At 44.4% G+C, this 12,954-nt stretch overlaps 2 pseudogenes; one reads left to right on the plus strand and one right to left on the minus strand.

Annotated features, from left to right (window-relative positions):
* The first annotated feature begins 713 nt into the window (after positions 1-713).
* On the plus strand, positions 714-5,069 carry LOC116568366 (annotated as a pseudogene).
* A 3,070-nt stretch (positions 5,070-8,139) lies between these two features.
* Positions 8,140-10,354, minus strand: LOC116568382 (annotated as a pseudogene).
* Positions 10,355-12,954: the final 2,600 nt, after the last annotated feature.

A 12,954-nucleotide genomic window follows, 5' to 3' on the forward strand; every position in this document is an offset into this window, starting at 1 on the left:
ATTCCCTATGAGTCTGTATTTACACACCTAACTATAGAACCAACACAACATATAAGTATTAATCTGCCAAAGGACATGTACTAGATGTCATAAGAACACCCTCATAGGAAGCCCCAACTGGAAATATCCATGAGAATGTTCACATAATGGAATACAGCTCTTCCTTTTATGAATTTAAAAAACATTTATTAGTCCCCATTCCCGTTAAAACAAACTCCTCAATTGGACACCATTGTCTTGCATGCCCATGACCTTCCCACATGTATGCCTTCAATTCCAAAAACACACTAGCGACCTCCAACTCTCTCTGGTGCACTGAACATACCACTGTCCCAAATGCACTATGCTTTTTTCACCCTGAGACTTTGTACTTGCTAACCTCTCTGTCTGGAAACCCCTTTTCCACCTGTCTGGTCAGCTGAATCATACCTACTCACCCTTCAGGTCTCCCTGTAGACATCACCAATTTCAAAGCCTCTAAATCCCAGGTTGGGTCTGAGACCCACACTTAGCTTCTCCAGATCCCTAGGCTGTCTCGAACACTCCTATGATTACTCTGTGCTGTCTTCTTTGGTTATATGACAGCTTCCCTTGTGGACCATGAAAAGGACAGAGCAGAGCCCTCGCCCTTGGTTATTGCTGGATTTGAGCACCTAGAATATTTCCATATAGATAAGCCTTCAATAGTATTTCTTGACTATATGAATGAATAAATGAGGGCAAAGAACTGTGAGAACATACAGCACTCTTTTCTGTTCATGATCATGGGCAATGACAGCTATGTGGCCATCTGTCACTCCCTGAGGTATAATGTGTTCATGAGTCCACATGGCTGTGCCATGTCATGTCCCCATCCTGGGCTGGTCTCTTGGTCATAGGGATGATGGTGACCCTGATAGATTTTCACCTCACCTTCTGTGGGTCTAAAGTAATCCATGATTTTTTCTACAACATGCTTTCCCTCCTAACATTGGCTGTGGGAATAAGACATCCTCTGTTACCTTGGTTGTGGTCCTAGTAAGTGTTACAGCTCTGATGTGCTGTTTATTCTTAATCATCCTCTTCTATGTCTTCATTGTTGCTGCCATATTGAGGATCCCCTCAGCTGAGGACAGCGCAAGACCTTCTCCTCATGTGTGTCCCACCTCACTGTGGTCATTGTGCACTATGGTTTTGCCTCCATGATCTACCTCAAGCCCAAGGGCCCGCCTTCTATAGACCATAACATTTTGAGGGCCATCACCTACAGTCTTCACCCCCTTTCTCAGCTGATCATTTTCAGCCTCATGAGATGCTCAAGAAATATAACTGGAGAGATTATGCTAAGTGAAATAAGTCAAGCAGAGAAAGACAATTATATGGATTCACTTATTTACGGAAAATAAGGAATAGCGGAGGACATTAGGGAAGGAAGGGAAGAACAAGGGGGGAATTAGAGGGGGAGATGAACCATGAGAGACTATCGACTCTGGAAATCAAACTGAGGGTTTTAGAGTAGAGGCGTGTGGTGGGATAGTTGAGCCCAGTGATGGGTATTAAGGAGGACGCGTATTGCATGGACTACTGAATGTTATATGCAAACAATGAATCATGGAACACTACATGAAAACCTAAGGATGTACCGTATGGTGACTTGCAAAGCATGATCATTGCCATCGTCGTCGTCGTCGTCATCGTCATCATCATCATCATCATCATCATCATCAAAGAATGCCATAAAGAAAAACTTCCAGAGAAAATTCATTCCCCTAAGCTCTTGATGGCCAGCTTGATAGTAAGGAGAGCCTCTCATCAGATGGTCAGTAAACAAAGACACACAAGAGACCAAATATGAGTTTGATTATATCACAGAGAGGCAGATGTTAATGTGGATTCTTTGGCTTGGACCACCAAGAAAGCTGGGAATAATAACATCTGTCTCTACATGACTGTTGTAGGGTTTCAAGGATATGAAAACACAACACCCATAGGTGATGGATGCATGCTTGGTATTATATTTTGGTTATTGTGCTCTATGGTTTCTCTCTGGCTGTGTGAAAGGGATGTATGCCTAGGGCTGCACCTGCTCTCTTCCCTGAAAGCTGTCTATTCCTTCTAAAGACAACTTTGCCCTCACAGTCATGACCACACTTCTTTCTGCAGGCACCTGAGAGAGATGCATTCCTGATCACCAACAGCACACATGTGCAGATTGTAATGGATTCCTGCCTCACCACTTCAGGGCAGTGTGGCTGGGGAGAAATCATCTCTCAGATTTGCATTTTCTGCATTTCTTTTTTTCTTTTTAAATTTAGTTTTATTTTGTTTAAAGATTTTATTTATTTATTTGACAGAGAAAGAGATCACAAGTAGGCAGAGAGGCAGGCAGAACAAGAGGAGGAAGCAGGCTCCTTGCTGAGCAGAGAGCCCCAGACAATGCGGGGCTCTGCTCAGAGGGGAGCCTGCTTTGATCCCAGGACCCTGAGATCATGACCTGATCCAAAGGCAGAGGCTTAACACACTGAGCCACCCAGTGGGTCCCCTTCTTAAATTTTTTTGTTGTGTTATGTTAGTCACCATAAAATATATTAGTTTTTGATGCCGTGTTCCAAGTTCATTGCTTATGTACAAAACCCAGTGCTCCATGCAATGCATTTTCTGCCTTTCAAAAATGTGAATAGTAACGAATGTGGGTCATACAAACCACAAGAGTCTCTGTCTCTGTCTCTCTCCCCCCTTTATTTTTTGGCTTTGGAGAAGTTTAACATTATTGTTTTTTTAATTTTTTTTTTTTTTTTACACAAAGATAAACTCAAAATGGATAAAAGATCTCAACATGAGGCAGGAATCTACCAAAATCCTAGAGGAGAACATAGGCAGTAACCTCTTTGACAACGGCCACAGCAACTTCTTTCAAGACATGTCTCCAAACCGTAAGAGACTCTTAATCTCATGAAACAAACTGAGAGTTGCTGGGGTTGGGGAGATAAGGATAGTAGGGTGGTTGGGTTACAGACATTGAGGAGGGTATGTGATATGGTGAGTGCTGTGAAATGTGTAAGCCTGATGATTCACAGACCTGTACCTCTGAAGCAAATAATACATTATGAAGCTAAAGCAGATGAACATTCAAGCACAATTCCATCAGGCACATGAAAATTAGAGCACCCGAAACTATTCTGGATGATGTTGTAATGGTGTGTACAAGTCACTATACATTTGCCAAAGCACAAGAATTGTGTAACACAGACAGTGAACCCTAATGATCTGTGGGCTGAGTTAATAATGTAACCATATTTGTTCACCAACTGGAACAAATGGACCACAAGAATACCTGATTGTACAAGGTTTAGCAAAAACCATGACCTCCACTCACCATGCCAGTAGCGTCCCTTCCCTCCCCATGAACTCTGACAACTAAAGGGGCCTCCAGACATGCACAAACATTTCCTGTGTGTGTGTGCATGTGTGTGTGTGCATGCACGTGTGCAGAATCTGCCCTCAAAAAGACTGCAGAGCTAGAAGCTGCAGAGGTCACTATGTTGGGTAAGGAACACAGGATCCAGAATGGGCAGCCCAAGAGGACTCCTAGCAGCTACCCAAGGCTAAGAGTCTGTCTTATGTGATATAAGACCCTTCTCCCAGGCCCTGTCCTCATCCAGAGTTTGGGCCACAACTGTATGAGTATTGTCACCTGTCCCTCCTGGTTCCCCTCAGCCTGGGCTGCCTCTTCCAGGAAGCAGCCAGCAGGGGAGGGTAGAAGAAGCTCTCCTGCCTTCTGTCAGCAGCACACAGGGGTAGGTGTGGTGCCAGACCTTGGGGTTCTGGAACCCATGCTGTGTGCTTTACCCCTGCAGCAGCTTCCCAGGAGGCTGCTCCCCTGGGCCTGCCTGGGACACCAACCTGTAAGGCTTCCCTCAGGGTATGGAGTGGCCAGGAGGATCATCAGAAGGCCTGCAGGGACTTGTGTCCTCTACTTCTTCCTCCAACAGCTTGACATAACCAAGGCTCACTGCTGTCTCTATCTGTCCAGTCAGCCCCAACCCCTGCTGAGGACTAGGATCTCCAAGTTTTGGGAGAGACAGGACTGGATTAGATGCCCTCAACCATTTGGGGTCAGGGCAGGGTCAGAGGGAAGGCAGGAGCTGGAGTATCCCAGAATGGGAATCCAGGGCTCTGCCCTGGGATTGAGGCAGCTGGAAGACTTCTGAGAATAAGGGTAATTTAGAGCTGGGTCTTGGAAAGTCACTTCTTTTGGTCAGTAGAAATGTTTAGTATCTTGTGGCCAAACTGGATAGCCCCACTTCATCTTGTGGTCAAGTTCTTCCCTATCCTTGTTTTCCTGGTGGTCCAAGTCAAAGAGGCTACATTAACATCTGCCTCTCCGTGATATACTCAAACTAATATTTGGTCTTTTGTGTGTCTTTGTTCAGTGACTCTCTGATGAGAGTCTTTGTATGCTCACAAGATGACTGGTGGCTGTGGGTTTAATGTTACAACACACCTTCTGCCTCCAACTCTAATATCTGGCCTCACCTTTGAGTAATAGTTTAGATTCACAGAAGGCCCCTTTCCTTGATCTTCAGACATATGCTTTCCTAAACCCCAGCATGGGAGTCAGACAGACTTAAACTTCCATGGGACCCATTCACTCTGTGTTGTGTGACCTCCACCAATATTTCTCATACACATAAAAAGGGTACACACCCTTGATCTCGTTTTGCACCATCTTGAGATATCATCATGACTACAACACATCCCCCAGATAGATTCAAGTAAAACATAGTAATGAGAAATTGATGTTTTTTTTTAAAAGTAATGTGGGGAAAGGGAAAAGAATTTTCATAACATGTCACCATCCTTTAATAACATTACCATCCTTTATGTTCTAACCCAGGCATGAATGCTCTCCCCCTTCTAGCCCTCATTTCTCTCTGTCTCCATCCTTCTACCTCTGGTCCCTTCCTCTATCATCCTTCCCTCTCCCTCTCTGATGAACATTGCCCTGTTACAAACCTCCTCCTCCTTCTTCATTCCTTTCCCAGATTCTGTACCATATCCAATTTTTTGTAAATTTCTGTTCAGATTAGTTTAAAGGACTCCTATGCCACGAGTTCATTTTCTCTTTTTTTTATCTCTTACTCTTTTTCTCTCCCCGCTTCTTCACATAAGATAGAAAATCTCCCTTAGGGTCTATCCTTTCTAAAGAAGGGAGCAATTATAAATAGTAAACCATCTTCCAGGATACAAATAGTTTATTTTCCTTAGTGCATTTGTTATAATTTAAAAGACAGTACAATATATTCAGAATGTAAATGAGCTAAATGGACCCAATGAAAAGACACAAGTTATCAGATTGGATTAAAAAAACCAAGACCCATCAATATGCTGTCTACAGGAGACTCATTTTAGACCCAAAGACACCTCCAGGTTGAAAGTGAAGGGATAGAAAGTGATTTATCATGCTAATGGGCATCAAAAGAAAGCTGGGTGGCAATCCTTATATCAGACAAATCAGATTTTAAACCAAAGACTGTAATAAGAGATGAAGAAGGGCACTATATAATAATTAAAGGGTCTATCCAATAAGAAGATATAGCAATTATAAATATTTATGTCCCTTGGGATGCCTGGGGGGCTCAGTCAGTTAAGCATCTGCCTTTGGCTCAGGTCATGATCCCGGGGTCCTGAAATCGGGTCCTGAATCGCACTCCGTGCTCAGCAGGGAGCCTGCTTCTCCCTGTGCCTGCTGCTCATGCTGCTTATGTTCTCTCTCTTTATCTCTTTATCTCTGACAAATAATTAATATAATAGTTTTAAAAATAAATACTTATATCCCAACATGGGAGCAGTCAATTATATAAGCCAATTAATAATAAAATCAATGAAATATATTGATAATAATATAATAATAGTGGGGGATTCAATACACCCTCATTGCAGTGGACAGATCATCTAAGCAAAAGATCAACAAGGAAGTAAAGGCTTTGAATAACACACTGGGCCAGATGGACTTCACAGTTATATTCAGAACATTCTATCCTAAAGAAACAGAATACACATTCTTCTCTAGGGCACATGAAACATTCTCCAAGAAACAAACTGAAGGTTTTAGAGTGGAGGAGAGTGGGGGGAATGGGCGAGCCTGGTGGTGGGTATTAAGGAGGGCATGTATTGCATGGAGCACTGGGTGTTGTACATAAACAGTGAATCTTGGAACACTGCATCAAAAACAAATGATGTATTTTATGGTGACTAACATAATACAATTAAAAAAAAAAAAGGAGAAGCATTCTCCAGAATAGGTCACATCCTGGGTCACAAACCAGGTCTCAACCAGTACCAAAGACTGGGATCATTCCCTGTGTATTTTTGGACCACAGTGCTTTGAAACTGGAACTCAATCACAAGAGGAAATTTGTAAAGAACTTAAATACATGGAGGCTAAAGAGCATCCTACTAAAGAATGAATGGGGGCGCCTGGGTGGCTCAGTTGGTTAAGCAACTGCCTTTGGCTCAGGTCATGATCCTAGAGTCCTGGAATAAAGCCCTGCATCAGGCTACCTGCTTGGCAGGGAGTCTGCTTCGCTTCTCCCTCTCACCCTCACCCTTCTCATGCTCTCTCTCTCTCTCTCTCTCAAATAAAATAAATAAAATATTTTTAAAAAAAGAATGAATGGGTCAACCAGGAAATTAAAGAAGAATTTAAAAATTCATGGAAACAAATGAAAATGAAAACACAACTGTTCAAAATTTTTGAGATGCAGCAAAAACGGTTCTGGGGGAAGTATATAGCAATACACGGATTTTCAAGAAACAAGAAAGGTCTTAAACACACAAGCTAAACTTACACTCAAAGGAGGTGGAGAATAAACAACAAATAAAGCCTAAACCAGACAGGAGGAGAGAAATAATGAAGATTAGAGCATAAAACAATGAAATAGAAACCAAAAGAACAGTAGAACAGATCAACAAAACTAGGAGTTGTAAGACAATGGTTGAGTTTCATTCCTCTATACATAGCTGTCCAATTTTCCCAGCACCATAAACTCAAAATGGATGAAAGACCTCAATGTGAGGCAGGGATCTATCAAAATCCTAGAGAACATAGGCAGTAACCTCTTCGACATTGGCCACAGCAACTTCTTTCAAAACATATCTCCAAAGGCAAAGGAAACAAAAGCGAAAATGAACTTTTGGGACTTCCTCAAAATCAAAAGCTTCTGCACAGCAAAGGAAACAGTCAAGAAAACAAAGAGGCAACCCACGGAATGAGAGAAGATATTTGCAAATAACAGTACAGACAAAAAGTTGATATCCAGGATCTATAAGGAACTCCTCAAACTCAACACACACAAAACAGATAATCATATCAAAAAATGGGCAGAAGATACGAACAGACTCTTCTCCAATGAAGACATACAAATGGCTATCAGACACATGAAAAAATGTTCATCATCACTAGCCATCAGGGAGATGCAAATTAAAACCACATTGAGATACCACCTTACACCAGTTAGAATGGCCCAAATTAGCAAGACAGGAAACAACATGTGTTGGAGAGGATGTGGAGAAAGGGGAACCCTCTTATATATCATTAGTTTTTGACATAGTGTTCCAAGATTCATCATTTACGTATAATACTCAGTGCTCCATGCAATATGTTTTCTCCTTATTACCCACCACCAGGTTTATCCATCCTCCCATCCCCTTCCCTTCTAAAACCCTCAGTTTGTTTCTTGGAGTCCATAGTCACACATTAAATAAAATCCTTTTTAGAAAAAGAAAAGGATCAACACTTTTGGTATTTTTATAATGCTTATTTTTGTTTATCCTTGTGGTGCTTATCCGATGCTTGCCCATTCAAGAAGAACCCTGTGCATCAGTGCCCAGACACACCTACATGATGCCACCCTCCTGGCCCTTAGGCAGATAACACATTCTCTGATGGAGGTAATGGGATAGACTTCACCACACAGGGTTAAAAACAGGAGATCCTGATCACTAGATCCCATGCAAGGGGGGTAAACAAATATGAGCATGCATCTATTAACTCTGGATGTGTATCTTCATATGCTTGAAACCCTACAAGCGTCCTATGGAGACAGATTTTATTATTCCCAGCCCTCCTGTCATATTTCCTTACCACGAAACTGGCCATCAGGAGCTTAGGGGACTCAATTTTCTCTGGAAGCTTTTCTTTATGGTATTCCTGAGCTCCTTATTCCTGAGGCTGAAAATGATCAGGCTGAGAAAGGGAGTGAAGACTGTATAGGTGGTGGCCATCAGAGTGTTACTGTCTATAGAAGGGGGGTCCTCGGACTTGAGGTAGATCATGGAGACAAAACATAGTGCACAATGACCACAGTGAGATGGGACACACATGTGGAGAAGATCTTGTGCCTGCCCTGAGCTGAAGGGATCCTTGATATGACAGCCACAATGAAGACATAGGAGAGAATGATGAGGAATAAATATCTCATCAGCGCTATGACACACACCAGGATCACACTCAAGATGACAGAGGATATCTCCTTCCCACAGGCCAACTTTAGGATGGAAAGACCATGGTAGACAAAATCATGGATTACTTAAGACTCATAGAAAGTGAGGTGAAAATCTATCAGAGTCATCATCATCCCCATGATGAGGTGCCAGCCCACCACCTGGACATGAGATAGCATAGCCATGTGGACTCATGAGCATATTGTATCTCAGAGGGTGGCAGATGGCCACATAGCAGACATTGCCAATGATCATGGACAGAAAGAAGTGCTATATGTCCTCATGAGCTCTTTACCCTCATTTATTCATTCATATAGTTGAGAAATGTTATCCAAGGCTTATTTTATGTGGAAATATTCTAGGTGGTTGAATTCAGCAATGACCAAGGGCTAGGGCTCTGCTTTGTCCTTTTCATTGTCCACCAAGGGAAGCTGCCATATAACCAAAGAAGACAGCACAGAGTGGTTGGAGGGGTTTTGGGGACAGCATAGAGATCTGCAAAAGCTAAGTGTGGGTCACACATCCAGCCTGGGATTTAGAGACTTTGAAACTGGTGGGAGTTCTGCAGGGTGAGTAGGTATGATTCAGCTGAGCCAAGCAGGTGGGAGAGGGGTTTCCAGACAGAGGGGACAGCAAATACAAAGGCTCAAGGTGACAAAGGCATAGTGTATTTGGGACAATGGTATGTTCAGTGCACCCGGGAGAGCTGAAGGTCACTAGTGTATTTCTGGAATTGAAGGCATGCTGGTGGGAAGGGCATGGGCATGCAAGACAATGGTGTCCACTTGTGGAGTTTGTTTTAAGGGGAATGGGGACCAATAAATGTGTTTTTTGGGTAAATTTTATTTTTTTATTATGTTTTATTAGTCATTGTACAGTACATCATTAGATGTAGAGTTCCATGATTCATTGTTTGCATGTAACACCCAGTGCTCCATGCAATATGCAAGAGGAAAGAGCTGTATTCCATTATGTGAACATTCTCATGGATGTTTCCAGTTGGGGCTTCCTATGAGGGTGTTCTTATGACATCTAGTACATGTCCTTTGGTGGGTTAATACTTATGTGTTGTGTTGGGTCTATAGTTAGGTGTGTAAATACCGACTCATAGGGAACACCTGTATTCAACTAGAATAGATACTGCCAAATCATGATACCTATTGGTATCATCAGTTTGCAAAACTGATGTAAAATGTACCAATAGGTACATTTTAAGCACAAGTAACGTGGTGAGATTCCTGCTTGTAGAAACCCCTTCTGGCTGGTGTGAGGGAAGCAGGCTGTTGAGGGCAGGCAGGGTGGGCAGATGCAGGAAGAGATGGGGAGAGGTGCATGAGGGCATCCTGGATGGGGTGGAGTGGCAAATTGAGGTTGATTTCAGATGTAGAAAGGACAGTGCTGTTGATTGGACAGAAGGAGAGAGGAAGTGAACGTTTTCTACTTCTAACACTCAAGACACCAAATGTGTGAGTTCTTTCCACACCAATGACCAGTTCTCCAACTACCCAGATACCACGTTGGTGTCCATAATTCTATTCAGTTCTGACACTAACTACCTGGAGATGCCAGTCACAAGTACTGGGTGCCCAGGACACCTGTGCTTCTGCCTGATGTGGCTATAAAGATGAGGGTTTCTACATTTCTCCCTTTCCGTTTGAATACTTTGCTAGAATAACTCACAGAAATCAGGAAAATGCAACACTTACTCTTCCCAGTTAATTATGAACAAACAACTCAGAACAGCCAAATGAAAGAGATGCATCCTGCAAGGTATGGAGGAAGGAGCAAGGAACTTCCATGCCCTCTCTGCACACGCCACCCTCTAGCACCGCTGTGTACTCACCAGTTGGAAAGGTTTCTGGAATCCCATTTTTAGGGAGTTTTTATGGGGGTTTGATTACACATACATCATTGATTAAGTCATTCATCCCTAATTGAGCACCAATCTCTACATCTGTCCCCTCCCTGGAGGTTCCAATTCTCTAATTACCCCTTGGTTGTTCTGGGGAGCAGCCCCCTTTCTAAAACTATTCAGGCTGAGGGCTCAGCCACCACTCATCTCAGTAGCATACAGAAGCCACTGTATCACTCCTGAGACAAGGGCATAGGGGATCTGTCTCGGGAGCTGGACAAGACCAAGTGAGTTACTATAGCCCAAGAATTCACATACTAATTTGAATTCTTTGACTGGATCACCATGAAAACAGAGATAGGCTAAGTCAACCAAGGGGAGAAGCAGGGTTATCCAGTTTGGCCAGAAGACACTGAACACTTTTATTGACCAAAAGAAAGCATTCTCCAAGACCTAGCTCTAAATTACCCTTATTCTGGGAAGCCTTCTAGCTACCTTGATCCCACTGCAGAGCTCTGGATTTCCACTCTGCACTGCTCCAGTTCTCTGACCTTGCCCTGATTGCAACTCATTGAGGGCATCTAATCCTGTCCTGTTTCCCCCAAGACTGGGAGTTCCTAGGTCTGAGCGGGGGCTGGGGCTCTGGACAGAGTTAGACAGTAGGGAGTCTTGACTGTGTTGGAGTGTTGGAGGAAGGACTAGATTTTGCAGGTCCCCAGAGGCCCTCTGATGATCCTCCTGGCCTCTCAAGACTCTGAGGGCTGACCTTGCAGGTTGGTGTCCCAGGGAGGCCCTGGGGAGCAGCCTCCTGGGAAGTTGTGGCAGGGACAAAGCACATAGCCTCAGTTCCAGGAGCCCTGAGGTCTGGCCCCGCACCAGCCCCTGTGTGCTGCTGACAGCCTCAGGCTGGAGAGCTTCTTCTACCCTCCCCTGCTGGCTGCTTCCTGGAAGAGGCAGCGTAGGCTGAGGGCGACCAGGAGGAACAGGGTAGGTGGCAATACTCAGGCAGCTGTGGGGAGAGAGACCCAGACTCGGAATTGGGACAGGGTCTGGGACAAAGGTCAGAAGACAGGCTCTTAGCCTTGGGCAGCTGCTGGGGGTCTTCTCAGGTTGCCCATTTTGGGTCTAGTGTTCTTCACCCAACCTAGTGCCCTTTGTGGCTTCTAGGTCAGTAGTTCTCAATCTAGGGTGATTCTACCCCACAGGGGACATGTGCACATATCTGGAGACAGTTGTCATAACTCAGGAAGGCAAGAGAGGTTACTGCCACTGGGGGGATGAAGCCAGGGATGTTGAACATAATAAAATGCAGAAGACAGCCACCATCCCAGAGAATGATATGGCCCCAAATGCGCGGAGTATTGAGGATCAGAAACCTTGCTCCAGGTGTGTATCTTGTCTGTGCTGTCGTGTCCTAATTAGGATGACAGTGGTTCTGCTACCGGGGAGGGTAGCCTTTTGGGGGAGGCAGAAGGTTGCGCTGGTTGTTCTCCTGTGGTGTGTGACATGGACTCCACACCTGTGTGTGAGCCATCCTCTGTGAGACCAGAGTAGACAGAGTTCTCTCCTGCACCTGTCAGAGGAGATTGGGGAACCCAGCCCAGAGAACTGATGCCACTCCACCCAGCAGGATGTGGGAAGGCAGACTATAATGGTGAGACAGGTGGAGTGTGGACATCGGATCAGATTGGATCAGACACTCACAGAACCGGATTGTCAGGTTACCAGAGGGACTAAGGGTCCCCGTAAGGGCAGAGACCATGAATTTAGAATGGGGCCAATTGGTTCCACGTGGTATGGACTGAGGACAGCAAAGCAGCTTAGAAGACAAAAAAAGATGTCAAATTCAGTGATAACTACCCACTTTAGGTAAACATGGGGCCCTTTTTGTGGATGCTCATGGACCTTCTCCAGATGGTTCTCTGCTTACTCCCACCTTTCATTTGGAGGAGAGGAGGCTCAGAGATGGTACTTTCTTTCTCAGAAGCACACAGCAAAAGAAGACTGAAGACTGGCTCTGATGACTACACTGGGTGTGTGTTTCAGGCAATGCTCTCTGGGATCCCGAATGGAGTGGAAGCAGAGAAGGAGCCTGGGGCTGTGAGCAGGGCAGGGGAGAGGAGTGGCGTCACATAGATGGAGAGGAGCTGAGCACGGGGGCAGCTATTTTGTAGACGGTGAGGATGCTGAGTGAAGGGGAATGAGGCACAGAAGGGAGCTGACACCGGTGTCTGGGTTTCTGAGAGGGACACCTGCACGGCCACCAGACTATTTCCTGGTCATCAGCACAGCCTTCCTCACTCCAGGAAGGTCCCTCCCCATCCTGCTCCTTCTGTGTCCTCTAGGCTCCATTCTGACCCCTATTGTGGGGGATCCTTGGGAACAAGACCCCAGGGAGACCGTGGGGTACAATTATGGCTGGGTCCTGTCCCAGAGCCCAGGATTTCGGGAGGTCTAGGCAGCAAATAAGGCTCTTATTATTTATAAAAACATATTTTTGTTTTATTTTATGGCAGATGACAGGTGCAGAGGTTTGAGTCAATGATATTTCTGGTTCACTGCTTTTGATAATCTTGGTTTTCTTAATGTCCTTTTCTATTTTTGTTCATATTCTCTTT

This window comes from Mustela erminea, chromosome 1, assembly GCF_009829155.1.
Source record: "Mustela erminea isolate mMusErm1 chromosome 1, mMusErm1.Pri, whole genome shotgun sequence".
NCBI lineage: Eukaryota > Metazoa > Chordata > Mammalia > Carnivora > Mustelidae > Mustela > Mustela erminea.